At 35.4% G+C, this 14,957-nt stretch overlaps 1 long non-coding RNA gene across 1 annotated transcript; it reads left to right on the top strand.

The window, feature by feature from the left end:
* Positions 1–1,916: 1,916 nt before the first annotated feature.
* On the top strand, positions 1,917–12,974 carry LOC102554138 (uncharacterized). The gene is made up of 5 exons (XR_015639137.1): positions 1,917–2,518; positions 6,021–6,149; positions 7,525–7,697; positions 11,441–11,506; positions 12,815–12,974. It is a non-coding gene; the product is annotated as an uncharacterized LOC102554138 (long non-coding RNA).
* Positions 12,975–14,957: the final 1,983 nt, after the last annotated feature.

Raw genomic sequence — 14,957 nt, 5'->3', positions numbered from 1 at the left:
ACACTCAAACTAATAGAAGTAAAACTGGGGAAGAGTCTCAAACCCATGTGCCCTGGGGAAATTTTCCTGAACAGAAAAGCAATGTCTTATGCTCTAAGATCCAGATTGGACAAATGGGACTTCACAAAATTGCAAAACTTCATCAATATAAAGGACATTGTTATTAGGACAAAATAACAAGCAACAGATTGGGAAAAGATTTTTTTCAATCCTACATTCAAGAGAGAGTTTATATCCAACATATACAAAGAATTCAGGAAGGGAGACTCCAGAGAACAAAATATTTCTATTAAAAATGGGGCACAGAGCTAAACAAAGAATTCCCAACTGAGGAATATCAAATGGCTGAGAAGCACCTGAAGAAATGTTCAACTTCCTTAGTCATCAGGCAAATGAAAATCAAAACAACCCTGAGATTCCACCACATACCACTCAGAATAACTAATATCAAAAACTCAGGTAACAAAAGATGCTGTTGAGGATGTGGAGAAAGAGGAATACTCCTCCATCATTGGTGGGTTTGCAAGTTGTTACAACCACTCTGTAAATCAGTCTTGAGGTTCCTCAGAATATCAGATCTAGTACTACCTGAGGTCTCAGATATATCACTACTGGTCATGTAACAAAAAAAAAAAAAGCTCCAACATATAATAAGGACACATGCTCCACTATATTCATAGCACCCTTAACATAGGAATGAATACAATAGTCACAGAAAATGTGGTACATTTACACAATGGACTACTACTTAATTATTAAAACAATGACTTCATGACATTTCTAGGCAAACAGATAGAACTAGAAAGTATCATCCTGAGTGTAACATATTCACAAAAAAACACACATGTTATGTACTCACTGATAAGTAGATATTCATCCAAAAGCTCAAATTATCCAAGATAAAATCCACAGACCACATAAAGCTCAAGAAAGATGATGACTAAAGTGTGGATGCATCAGTCCTTCTAAGAACAGGGAAGAGAAATATTCTGAGGAGTAAATACAGAGACAAAGTTTGGAGCAGAGACTGAAGAAAAAGCCCTCCAGAGACTGCCCCACCTGGGAATCAGCTACCTAACCCAGATAATATTGCTGATGACAAGAAGGGCTCGCTGTCAGGAAACTGAGATAGGTGTCTCCTGGGAGGCTTTGCCAGATTATGACAAATACAAAGGTGGATGCTCATAGCCAACCATTGACCTAAGAACAGCATCCCCAGTAGAGGAGTTAGAGAAAGGATTGAAGTAGCTGAAGGGACTTTCTTTTTTTAAAAAAAAAAAAAAACTCAAGAAATTATATTTTAATATTTTTCCAATAATTTCTTTTTTCTTTTTTTTTATTAACTTGAGTATTTCTTATATAAATTTCGAGTGTTATTCCCTTTCCCGGTTTCCGGGCAAACATCCCCCTCCCCCCCTCCCCTTCTTTATGGGTGTTCCCCTCCCAACCCTCCCCCCATTGCCGCCCTCCCCCCACCAGTCTAGTTCACTGGGGGTTCAGTCTGAAGGGACTTTCAACCCCATAAAAACAACAATACCTACCAAACAGTACCTACCAAAAAGAGCTCCCAGGTACTAAAGCACCACTCAATTAATACACATGGACAGACCCATGGCTCCAGCTTCATAGGTAGCAGAGGATATCATTGTTGGGCAACAATGGGAAGAGAATCCCTTGGTTCTGCCCTGTCTGGACCAGCCCCGCTCCCTCCAGTGTAGGGGAATGTCAGAGAGGAGAGGCAGAAATGTGTGGGTCGGGGACAACCCTATAGAAGCAAGTGGAAAGTGATTGGATAGAGGTTTTATGGATGGTAAACAGTGAAAGGGGATAACATTTAAAATGTAAATGAAAAAATCCATTAAAAAAGAAAAAGGAAAAAAGAAAAGAAAAGACTGAGATGGCAGAATTTAAACTTTTCAGTTTTCAGGTCAAGAGACAGGACTTTCACCTTTTTATGTGATTCAGTTTGATCTTTGTATTTATCAGAATATGTAAAAGCAGACCAGGTCCTTTATTTTAAGTTTTCCTTGATGCAAATTCAGCATGATTTTAGATGCAGTTTCTAAATAATGTTTCACAAATTAAAACAATGAGAGGAAATCTACTTGCTAGCCCAGTTGTAATCCACAAATCTGGAGTATGGTTGTTTAAATGCTTGCATGATATAGCATGTTATATAGCTTAGATAATATCACTCTAATTTGTATATTCTGTATTAATTATATATCATGAAGTTATATTCTTTCATGAAAGGTTATTTTGTCCTTATAATATAGGAATCAAGAAAAAAGATTCATCCCGTGGGAGGGAGAGCTTGACCTTCAGAGGGGCCGGCACTCCTAGGAAACAAGAGGATTCTATTCTCTTCCCTTGTATCTGACTCAAGAGGAAAACACCTAGAGCCATCACGGTCACCTGCACAAAGGAACCCAGAAATAGGGGCAGGCCCTTCTGTTTCCTGTCCTTACGGATACCTGAAACTCTGCCCTATGGGGCAACTTTAGTCCTGAGACCAGAGGTAAGAAAATCTTTTCTGATCCAAATGACCTGCCTTGTTGACTAAGGATACATGCCCATTGGAACAGCTGAAAGCCAGTGGAGAAGAACGAGTACAAGACTGAAAGCAGAACACTCTGTTCCCATAACTGGATGAAGGAGAATACGAAAACAGGTCTGCAGCACTCCAGACCCCCAGGTCAGTCAAGCCACTGTCAGAGGTAGCAGAAAAAGGTAACAACAGAGACAACCTCATGGCGAGAAGCATGAGCAGGAAACCAAGCAACAGAATCGAGGACTCAATAAAATTCTTGAAAACTGAATCCAAGACCACATCAACACAATCATCCATCATGATCAAGTAGGCTTCATCCCAGGTATGCAAGGGTGGTTTAATATATGGAAAACCATCAGCATAATCCACTGAAAGATAAAAACCACATTGATCATTTCATTAGATGCTGAGAAACCTTTTGACGAAATTGAACACCCCTTCATGATAAAAGACCTGAAAAGAACAGGAACTCAAGGCCCATACCTAAACTTAGTAAAAGCCATACAAAGTAAACCAGTAACAAACATTAAACTAAATGGAGAAAAACTTCAAGCAATACTACTAAAATCAGGGACTGGCAAGGCTGCCCACTCTCTCCCTACATATTCATTATAGTAGTCAAAGACCTAGCCAGAGCAATCAGACAACTAAAGGAGATTAAAGCCACACAGATTGGAAAAGAAGAAGTCAAAATATCACTACTTGCAGATGATATTATAGTATATTTAAGTGATTCCAAAAGTTCCACCAGAGAACTACTAAAGCCGATAAACACCTTGAGCAAAGTGGCTGGGTAAAAATTAACTCAAATAAATCAGTAGCCTTCTTCTACTCAAAAGACAAAGGAGCTGATAAAGAAACTAAGGAAACAACACCATTCAAAATAGTCCCAAATAATATAAAGCACCTCGTTGTGACATTAAACAAGCAAGTGAAAGTTCTGTATGATAAGAACTACAAGCCTCTGAAGAAAGAAATTGAGGAACATCTCAGAAGATGGAAAGGTCTTTCATGCTCATGGATTAAAAGGATTAATATAGTAAAAATGGCCATTTTACCAAAAGCCATCTACAGATTCAATGCAATCCTCATCAAAATAACAATCCAATTCTTCAGAGAGTTAGACAGAACAATTTGCAGATTCATCTGTAATAACAAATTATCAGGATAGGTAAAGCTATCCTCAACAATAAAAGGACTTCTGGGGGAATCACTAAACCTGAACTCAAGCAGTATTACAGATCAATAGTGATAAAAACTGTATCGTATTGGTACAGAGACAGGCAGATAGAACAGTGAAATAGAATTGAAGAACCAGAAATGAATACTTGATTTTTAACAAAGGAGCCAAAACCTCCAATGGAAAAAATATAGCATTTTCAGCAAATGGTGCTGGTTCAACTAGAGGTCAGCATGTAGAAGAATGCAGATTGATCCATGCTTATCACCCCATACAAAGCTTAAGTCCAAGTCGATCAAGAACCTCCACATCAAACCAGATACATTCAAACTAATAGAAGAAAAAGTGGGGAAGAATCTAGAACACATGGTCATGGAGAAAATTTCCTGAACAAAACACCAGTGGCTTATGCTCTAAGATCAAGAATCGATGAATGGCATCTCCTAAATCTACAAAGCTTCTTTAAGGCAAAGTACACTGTTGTTAGGACAAAACAGCAACGACAGATTGGGAAAAGATCTTTACCAATTCTACAACTGATAGAGGGGTTATATCCAAAATATACAAAGAACTCAGGAATTTAGACTTCAGGGAGACAACCCTATTAAAAATGGGGTTCAGAGCTAATCAAAGAATTCACAGCTGACGAATTTCAAATGGCTGAGAAAAACCTAAAGAAATGTTCAACATCTTTAGTCATAGGGAAATGCAAATCAAAACAACCCTGAGATTCTATGTCACACCAGTCATAATGACTAAGATCAAAAACACTGGCAACAGCAGATGCTGGCAAGGATGTCTAGAAAGAACAATCCTGCATTGTTGGTGGGATTGCAGACTGGTACAACCATTCAGGAAATCATTCTGGAGGTTCCTCAGAAAATTGGATATTGTATAACCTGAGGACCCAGGTTACCTCTCCTGGGCATGTACCCAAAAGATGCTCCAACATATAACAAAGATATATACTCCACTATGTTCATAGCAGCCTTATATATAAAAGCCAGAAGCTGGAAAGAACCCAGATGTCCTTCAACGGAGGAATGGATACAGAAAATGTCGTACATCTACACAGTGGAATACTAAACTGCTATCAAAAACAATGACTTTATGAAATTCATATGCAAATGGATGGAACTGGAACAAAACATCCTGATTGAGGTAACCCAATCACAGAAAAACACACATGGTATGCACTCATTGATATGTGGATATTAGCCCAAATGCTCGAAAAACCCTAGATGTACAGAACACTTGAAACTCAAGAAGGATGACCAAAATACAGATGCTTCACTCCTTCTTTAAATGGGGTACAAGAATACCCTTGGGAGGGAGTAGGGAGGCAAAGTTTAGAACAGAGGCAGTAGGAACACCCATTCAGAGCCTGCCCCACATGTGGCCCATACATATACAGCCACCAAACTAGTTAAGATGGATGAAGCAAAGAAGTATAGGCTGACAGGAACCGGATGTAGATCTCTCCTGAGAGACACAGCCAGAATATGGCAAATACATAGGCAAATGCCAGCAGCAAACCACTGAACTGAGAACAGGACCCCCGTTGAAGGAATCAGAGAAAGACCTGGAAGAGCTTGAAGGGGCTCAAGACCCCCTATGAAGAACAATGCCAAGCAACCAGAGCTTCCAGGGACTAAGCCACTACCCAAAGACTATACCTGGACTGACCTTGGGCTCGAACTGCATAGGTAGCAATGAATAGCCTAGTAGGAGCACAAGTGGAAGGGGAGGCCCTTGGTCCTGTCAAGGCTGAGCCCCTGGTGAACGGGATTCTTGGGGAGAGGGCGGTAATGAGGGGAGGATGTGGAAGGGAACACCCAGAGAGAATTGGAGGGGAGGGGTTAGGGGGATGTTGGCCTGGAAACCGGGAAAGGGAATAATATTTGAAATGTAAATAAGAAATACCCAATTTAATAAAGATGGAAAGAAAAGATTGAGTTTCTTTTCCATCACAGTGTACAGAGAAGTTGCTTTAATCTAAAATGATCATTAGCATGCTGGGAACATTAAGGAAGCTGATGCATATTGAAAAAAATAAGTGTTTCAAAGCATTTGAAAATTTACATTTATTTTTTTATTTTTCTATGATAGCAAATATTGTAGAAACCTATGGTACATAACATATCATGCCTAATTTTTATAATTTGGTATTCATATTATATATTTTTGGCTATATTTATTTGTTAAAAGTAAGTTTGGATGAAGGGTAATGCTGTTTCATATTATTGAACTCTGATATAAAAAAGGTTTTATTTTCTTTTCTTTTAACAGTGACACTATGAAGTTCCCTTTATTGTAATATTTTAATATATCCATGACTTTTATGTCTACCATCTCGCATGGTGGTCACTGAAACCTTTCCGTGCACAAATACAGAATATTTTCACTATCTCATTTAAGGTAAGTAGCATGAACTCCAGATACCTTAGGTAATCAAAGTCAATAGTGACCTTCATATCAGAACTTGAATCCATCCTTGACTAACCTCACCTGTTTTTTAAAATTAATAAATTCACAGTGCTTGAGGCAAAAAATTATATATAGTATATGAACATTTCTCAAATTTATCAAGATTTTTCTGCTTTTTGCTTAAATTTACTAAAATTAACATTGTCATGATATTTTTGTTAAGAATATTATAGAACCATCTCCTCAGGCCCTTTATTTATTTTTCATTAACTTTTAGTTCCACTTTTTGCATATATTGGTAGCATAGTCATAGTTCCAGGTTTACAATTCAATCAGTAACAGGAAACTGTTGCAGTGATTGTCTGGGGATAATTCTGCTCATCTGAGAAAACACATTGTTTCCACCTAACTATTTTAAGTGATCTCTTTAAACTTAGGATATTTGTATTGCTTTTGGGTTAAAGTGACCCTATCCTTGAACAGACATTTTCTAATGAAAACTAAAACACTCAATATATGTAGACCTTATTTTTAAAAATGTGATGCCTTTTGAACAAAGATTTCTTTCATTTTCTATTATTTCTGTGATATACTGTATTCTTAAAAAATTAGCTTATATTCGTGTTGTCATTTCAGATTTTTATATTATGGTTGAAATATATAAATCCATAAAAAATTAAATCGTGGTTTATTTATTATCAGGTTGACCATTCTTCTGATTAGCTCTGCTTGTTGTATAAACAGGAACTTAGAGGTATATGCAACCAGCAAGTTCCTGTTATTTCTATTCACACCAGGATCTGAAAGCCACATTTGCATCATAATGCATTTTGTTGAGTTCTTAATATCCTTGTAGAAGTAGTGAAGTTTTTAACCTGTGAACTAGGAGAGTCTTTGAAATAAGACGGGTAAAATTCCCCACTGAAACAAGAAAGAAATGTCAGAACAGAAAAACAAAACAAAGTCAAACTCTCCAATAAAAGGATATTCCAGTGAACAGGACACATACATGACATTCATGGGGTGGTCAAGTTCAATTAAGAGATATGCAGGTAATAAAGCTAAAGTCTGATTTTATAACCTGCAGATGTCTTTGACAATACTCATTACATAGTTTATTAAATCCATTAGAGATTTCTATAGGGTAAGAAAAATATATTTACTATATAAGTACAGAAAAAAGCACTGTTAGAGAAACAATTAAAAGGTTGAATCTTTCTTTTTTATAGATAAATGGAAGAAAACACAGTAAGATAAAAATCCTTATAGGAATTGATTTGTGAAACTCCATGTATTATGTAAAATTCACTACCCTTCCAGAAGATTTGTCAATAATCAAATTTTCTCTGTTTTGATCTGAGGAAAGAAGTCACTCAGCAGAAGCAATGCAGAGATAATGGAAGGGAAGCCTAGAGAAGAGCAGAAGCATTAAGGAACATCTGATCTTTGAGTGATGGCTAAAGAAGTCACTCATGATCCTGGATGTTTCTATTATGAGAGTCCTACATCTTCAAAATATATTACCTTCTTTTCCCAAGGGTAAATTTAGTCTATTTTTACTTACAATCTAAACAGTCCTAAGTTAGTGTCACATCAACTGAGAAGTCTGATAAAGCCTTACAAGAGCCTGGAGGAAGTAATTAATTACATGCTCCCTGTATCTATTCTGTTTCAGTTGGCAGTTATCTAAAATAGTGTTTTAATTACTCATTGATTAGCTTTGTGTTATTAAATACACAAGCAAGTAAAATAAACCCACATATAAATGCTAAACCATTCAGTAGATGACTGAAATCAGTGTGATGTATGTGCACAGTGAAGATGTCTTCATTTGTGGCTAGAAAAGCAGGTTATATTGAATGTGCCTCATGATATCAAGAGTGGCAGAAATGTGTTTGTTCATCAAAAGCTTCGCTATACATCATTAAATCTTAGTAACAACACATTTGATCGTGAGTACAGTGGAAAATGATAAAAAAATAGTAAGCTTACAAATGGAAGGCTTGAATTTTCCGATTAAAAATTGTGAAGGTTCTTTGTAACATGCACCTAGAAATAACTAAGACTCATAGAACTTCAAAACACAAGGAAGGTAGGTGAGCCTTAGAAGTTCAGAATAACTAAAAAAGTTAGTAAATATGAGGTAATAATTTGATACTACTGCAATAAATAATTTACAAGTATTTTAATCAAGTTAAGTTGATGACAAAGAAAACTGTATACATTGTATTTACTTTAAAGAGACATATAAGGGGATTAGTAGATTCCTCAGTGGTTAAGCATGCTTGCTGTTTGGAGCAGACAGAAATGAGTTCAATCTTAATTTCGTGGCGCTCGACCATATGTAAATTTAGTTTTAGGACATCTCATGCCTTAATCTGGCTTACAATGGAAACATAATGTGAGACATACACACCAATGTAAGAAAACGGCTATGGAAAAAATGTAATAAATATCATGTTCTATATACAGGCAAATAAAACAATCATGAAAGCAAACAAAGTTTCAGCAACGGGTTTGAAAATGACACATCAGTGCTGATATAATATAATTTTTATAAAACTGAACCCATCAACGGTTATATTTTCTAACATCAAATTCTGTGAACTTTAAATTAAAAGTATTTTCATTTGGAAGCACATTCTCAATACATACTTAATATATAAAAATGAAACAATCATAATTTTATTGATTTATTTTTATTGAAAATAATGGGGGGAATGAGGGAGTTAAGGAGGAGGTATGGGGTGTGGAACTCTCAGGGGATGAACCTGGAGGGGAATAAAATCTGGAGTGTAAAAACAAACAAATAAGTAAATAAACAAACAAATAAATAAATAAATAAAAACCCCAACCTTGAAAAATATATACTTTTTTAATACAGTATAATCAGATTTTGGTTTTTCCTTCTAAATTCCTTCTAGGCCCTCACTATCTTCCAATCACACAATAAACACACACACACACACACACACACACACACACACACACACCAAAAACATTTCTTTTGACAGCAAATGAAGACTAGGACAGAATATCATAATTGGTCATGCGCAGAAACGTATTAATTCATTGTATACCAACTTGTACAGAAACAAATGAAAACAACTACAATACAGGCTCAATGAGTATTCAAAATAGGAAGAAGAAAAATTACAGAGCAAGAAAATCATAAAGTATAGTATGAAATTATTTCTCCTCAAAATGTCAGGGAAATTCACCTAAGATAAATCAATAATAAGACTGTCTAAACAATATCTGACAATGACAAGATCAATAGGTCAAATCAGAATAGTAAAATCTTATGAAGGCCTAGCTTTAGAGAAGATATTAGAGGCAATTAATGCTTATTAATAGAAGGAAAATAAGTCACTCCCAAGAAAGTGACCTCTAACGGATTACCCAAGAAGAGAAAAGTAGTCAGCTTTAAAAAATATGAACTCAACATCAAATCCCATTATTGATCACACACACACACACACACACACACACACACACACACACACACACACACACACCACTCAGAATAAAAAAGAGTGTATCAATTTGAAAGGGAGGGAACTAGGGAGAGGCAAAAGGAAAAGTAGGAAAGGGGAAATACAATATTTTAATTACAAAAATAACAAACATTATAAAATAGATGTGAAACTCATTGACAACCTTCAAGTATATCGTATTTTACAAAATAATACGATTTTTCTGTCATATTTATTAAAATATCACTGACAATGGTACTGGTACACTTAGTGGAAGGGGTAAAGCCAAAGAGGCCTTACTCATAAACAAAGAAGCACAGTCATCTAAAGAGAGCTGAGAGAAGTAGAGATCCACTTCCTCAGGCAAGAGCATACCCCAAGGTTATCCAATACAAAGTCATACACAAAACTGTATACAGACTGTACAGGTTCTATTTACATATTTAGGTGTATATATGTAATAGCGATGAAGGAAAATATGGTCATAAATTTGAGTGAAACAAGGTGATTGTTACAAGATAAGTGCTGTAAGCAGAAAAAAAATGAGAAATGATATAATTGTATTTTTCTCTCCAAACATGTAAAAATGAGTAAAGATAGAGACAAAAGAGAGAAAAACCAGTGTCTGACATGTTCAAAAAAACAGTGGAAAACAGAAGAATTAAAGAAAGAAAATGTTATTTTTCCATGTCATCTATTCACTTTACATAGATCTTACCGAGTTTATGGCTTAGTTACATTTTTTATTTTTGCAGTTTTCAGCTTCCGAACTCTAGAGGAACACTGAAATATGCTTATAGCAGTGTAATTTCAATGGAACAGAAGCTGTTTAATATGTGATCATAAACTGTGATAGTTAAAGATGGACACCTCTGGATACACAGTGTGTCTAGCTGTGCCTCACAAACAATTTAGTTTATTTTTTGCTGATTGTGTCCTATTTTCCTGCTGGTTTTTGTTTTTGTTGTTGTTGTTGTTGTTGTTTACTTCCTACAACAGAGCCGATAACTCTCCTCACGTCCCACAGGAATGCCTTCTGCCTTTCATCATTGATGAACCTGTGTTACATTCCAATCAGTACATTTTGATTTCTGAACATACATCCTTCTTTACAAAAAAATAGCTAGCATACAAGGATCTGGTTTTCATATTTTTTTCTGAATTGTTTTGGTTTATCAGACCTTTCAAATAAGAATTACTGTGTGTGTGTGTGTGTGTGTGTGTGTGTAGTACAATTATACAATTAGAATATATGTACATTTCATAACTTATATATTTTCACCATTATCTATAAGACCCAGGAAAATTCTCCAAGGATAAGTCTGATAAAGAAAATTCAAGTTTCATGCATTCCAGAGCCAACAGCATCCTCCTTTTACAAGCCTTTAGCTTCTCCTGGAGTTTAATATAACAGGAATGTCAGATTGTTGGCCTTCAAAAGGACATGCTGAGATTTCTGATTCACTTCTCTGGTTCTTGTCTATTAATAAAATTTCTGACAGCATCCTGCTGTGTAGCAAAATTCAGTGACAACTTTCAGATACTTGTTGCCAAGAAAGATTTTGAGTACATAGACGTTTCCAACTGGTATAGTTTATATATGACCTTTGTTTGTTGGGGTTTTGTTTATTTGTTATTGTTGTTGTTGTTGTTTTTATTGTTGTTGTGTTTTCTTGTATTTCTAATCTTACCTTTACCATTTTAGCAGAACTTTTAATGTGCAATACTGTCTTCACTAGGAGTAACTTGTGTACATACCAAGAACGTACTCATCTTATGTAATAAAGCTTTATGTGTTGTGTTTAGAACTCTCCGTCTCATCCTCTGCCAGATTCTCACAAGCATTGAAGCCTGTTTTCTGAGATGTGTGAGGTATGAGACATACTCTTTAAAACACATTGCTAGTGGATTTATGTTCTTTGGTAATTGGCTTAACATAAAAATTTAATATTTCATTTAATACAATCACCTAAGAGTACATCTATGCTTTTATATCTTATATGACTTCAGTTCAGACTGAATAGCATTTATGACACATTTACACAAGTTTCTAATACATATTTATGTATCTAGGTCCACTTAGGTTGTTTCTCCATTTTATCATTTTTAAAAATGCTTTAACTAGTATGGGAGCTTACACAGTCCCTCTTATGAAAGTTTTTATAAATAAACAAATGGTAGGATTTCTATATAGCAGTATTAATTTTTTGTAAATTTTAGTATTTTTGCAGAACCTGTATTCAGTTTTTCTTAGCTGCACAATTTATACAATGTATACAATTCAACTTTTTTAACCTATGTGTATATGTGCATGTGTATATGTGTATCTATGTCTGTGTGCCTTTTTATAGAGACTATCTTAAGTCTGTATAGATGTGGCACTTGTCAATAATAAATATAATGTACTCTGACTCATGTAAGAAATAAAAGATAGGATATCTAGGAGGCAGAAAGAATTCTGGAATAGAGCCAGGAAAGGAAATTCACACAGGAAGTTGAGAGGAAAGGGCCACATGGTAAGTAAGCCTACGTCGCAAGGTATGTGGCACAATATAAGTTGAAATAAATAGGTTATTTTAGTTATGATCTAATATGAGAAAAACCTAGGAATATGGTCAAGGATTTTAGAAATGTATTTTGAGTCTGAATCATTTCTGGGAGTATGGGGCTCAGATGAAGAACCAGAAGTAACTGTATGCATGTGCATGTTCATGTGTGTATGCACTTGCAGGCCTGTGTGTAAAAGTGGTTGTACAATTTGGTGGTCCTATTTTTCTCCTACAATTCATCCCAAGGATCACATTCAGAAATCCCAGTTTCAGGATGAGTGACAGCTTCCTTTTACTTGTTGATACACTTACCATTCCATAATTCTGTTTTACTTATCCATTTAAATAAATATTTTTTAATGAAACATAATAACCACCATGAATTATTGAGGTAACTTCTCATTGGTGCAATTAGTTTACCTATTCCTGAGTCTGAAAAGGACTTGAGAACCTTGTCAATATTATTAAACTCTTTTTGTATCATATTCAGAGACTTGTCTCCTAACTCATTAACATATTTTATTTGGTTTTTAATATTTTTTCTATTCTGCTGCATAATTATTTATTAACCTTGAATATTAACTTGTTATTCTATACGCATTATTTGAGAATAATTTCTCCCTTTTTCTAGAATGCCAGTAACTCTTTTGACGACTTCAACTATTGTGCTGATTGTTTTGTTTGAGGTAGCACCCAGTATTTCTTCTTCTAATTGAGCTTTCATTATATCTAATGAAGACAGAAAAAAACAAAAAAGCAAAAAATACATAAGCTATGGATCATTTCTAGTATTTCAAATTTTAAATCATTTTAGGCACAATTTAAAATACATTATTGGTATAACTTTAGAATTGTAAGTGTTCAGAATTTCCAGTATAACTTGTTGAAATGATTATCCATTCTTAATTGTAAAATCTTGGCAGCTTGGTCAAAGATCATTTCTGCTCTGTGTGTGTTGTCATGTCTGGTCTGCCTCATCAGTTTGTGAAAATGTCATTACATTTTAAAACAAATATTTCAAAAATTTTTTTTCTTTGGTTTATCACAGAGTCTACAGTACAATGCTGGCTAGTGCTGGTATAATACAGTATAGAGTTAACAAAGTCTACTTATAATCATAATATGCTTTTCAAAAGAAGAAAAGAAAACTGTAGCATACAGCCCATTTTTGATATAGCTTCCTAAAAGCTTACATTGAAGCTCTGAAAGAAACCAAATTCCCCAAAGATACAGAACAGATCAAATGACAGTAACTGATTTGATGCTTACTTATGGTCTATATTTTATCACAGGAAAAATTTTGGAAACACACTTGTTTCCTGATTTGTGGGTGATGGATTAGGGAAACCAGGGTTCTCCTACCACAAGTTACTTTCATTTCTGTGGATTCAGATAGAAACTTACTTGCATAGTATAAGGAGCACATGCATCTTTATATTTAAAAAGAATGATAATCACTTGCCGTAACTAAAGATGTCTTGGTGGAAAACAATTTCCTGTGCCAGAAGGTAGAAAAAGAATAACAGGGCATAAAGGATAAAATAGGCTGAGAAACTTCAACATAAGACAAACGGGTGTCTTTAAGTCTTTATACAAATCACCTTATAAATCTTTATATTAACCTCATGGCCCAGTTGTTATCACAGTGTGTATCTATAATAACTAGGATAGATTAATATAACTTACAGGTGTTGTAACAAGAGGCAGTCAGATCTGCTTTTGGGTACAGACACCACACTGTAGAATGTAACCAATGTTACACAAGAGAGAGAAATTTGTTCAGTCTTGACAATGACAAAGTAATAAGTACCAGACAAACATCCTGCAAGCAGAAGTAAGTTCTGTCTCCTGACAATGTATTCTAGTTAATACCTGAGATATGCATCATGAATTGTAGCTGATAAGAAACCATGATCATGATATTGTCATGTGTGAAGGTATAGCGTCACCAGCTATATTCATTGGTGAGGGTATTCATAACAAATTACAACATACTGCCTGCTCTAAATAGTTAATGTTTCAGTTTTGGAGACTGTTTTCTACAATAAACTTGTAGACCAATTTGGTTTCTTCTATTGTGTTTCTATTTATCTTTAAAAGAAAAGAGGGTGTTTCATAACTCTGTTCTCGCATGGCACATTGTGGATGTTATTATCTGAAATGTCCAACAGTGAGGAAATGGAACCTGAAAAGCCCACCTCCAGTAGATAAACAGGGCTCCCAGTGGAAAGATGGGGACACTAATCCACCTCCAAAATTATTGACCTCATAGTCAGAAGGCCCCACAGGAGGTCTGTTACAGGCAGGGCCACAGACCTTGCAGGAGACCTGAAGCAAATCAGGGACAAAAGAATCAGGCTCTAGAAAGAGTCACCCAGACCAGCAAACACAAGGGATACCCAGATGGTGAGAGGTAAGTGCAAGACCATAAGCAAAATAAGCCAATATGCGTGGGCATCATCAAACCCAGTTCTCTTATAGCAGCACTCCTGAAAATCAGAAAGCTGACCTAAAATCCTATTTCATGAAGATCCTTTAAGTAGGCTATAAATAACTCACTATAAGAAATACAGGAAAGTACAGGTAAATAGGTAGACTCCCTTAAAGAGGAAACAAATAAATCCCTTAGAGAAATACAGAAAAACAAAATCAAGCAATTGAAGGAATTTCATAAAGCAGTCCAACACCTAAAAGTAGAAGTAGAGACAATAGGGAAAACACAAATGGAGGCAAACCTGGAAATGGAAAACCTAGGAAAGAGGTCAGGATTTACA

This window comes from Rattus norvegicus, chromosome 15 (genome assembly GCF_021556685.1).
Source record: "Rattus norvegicus strain SHRSP/BbbUtx chromosome 15, alternate assembly SHRSP_T2T, whole genome shotgun sequence".
Classification (NCBI taxonomy): Eukaryota; Metazoa; Chordata; class Mammalia; order Rodentia; family Muridae; genus Rattus; species Rattus norvegicus.
This window is presented reverse-complemented; position numbering and strand designations above follow the sequence as displayed.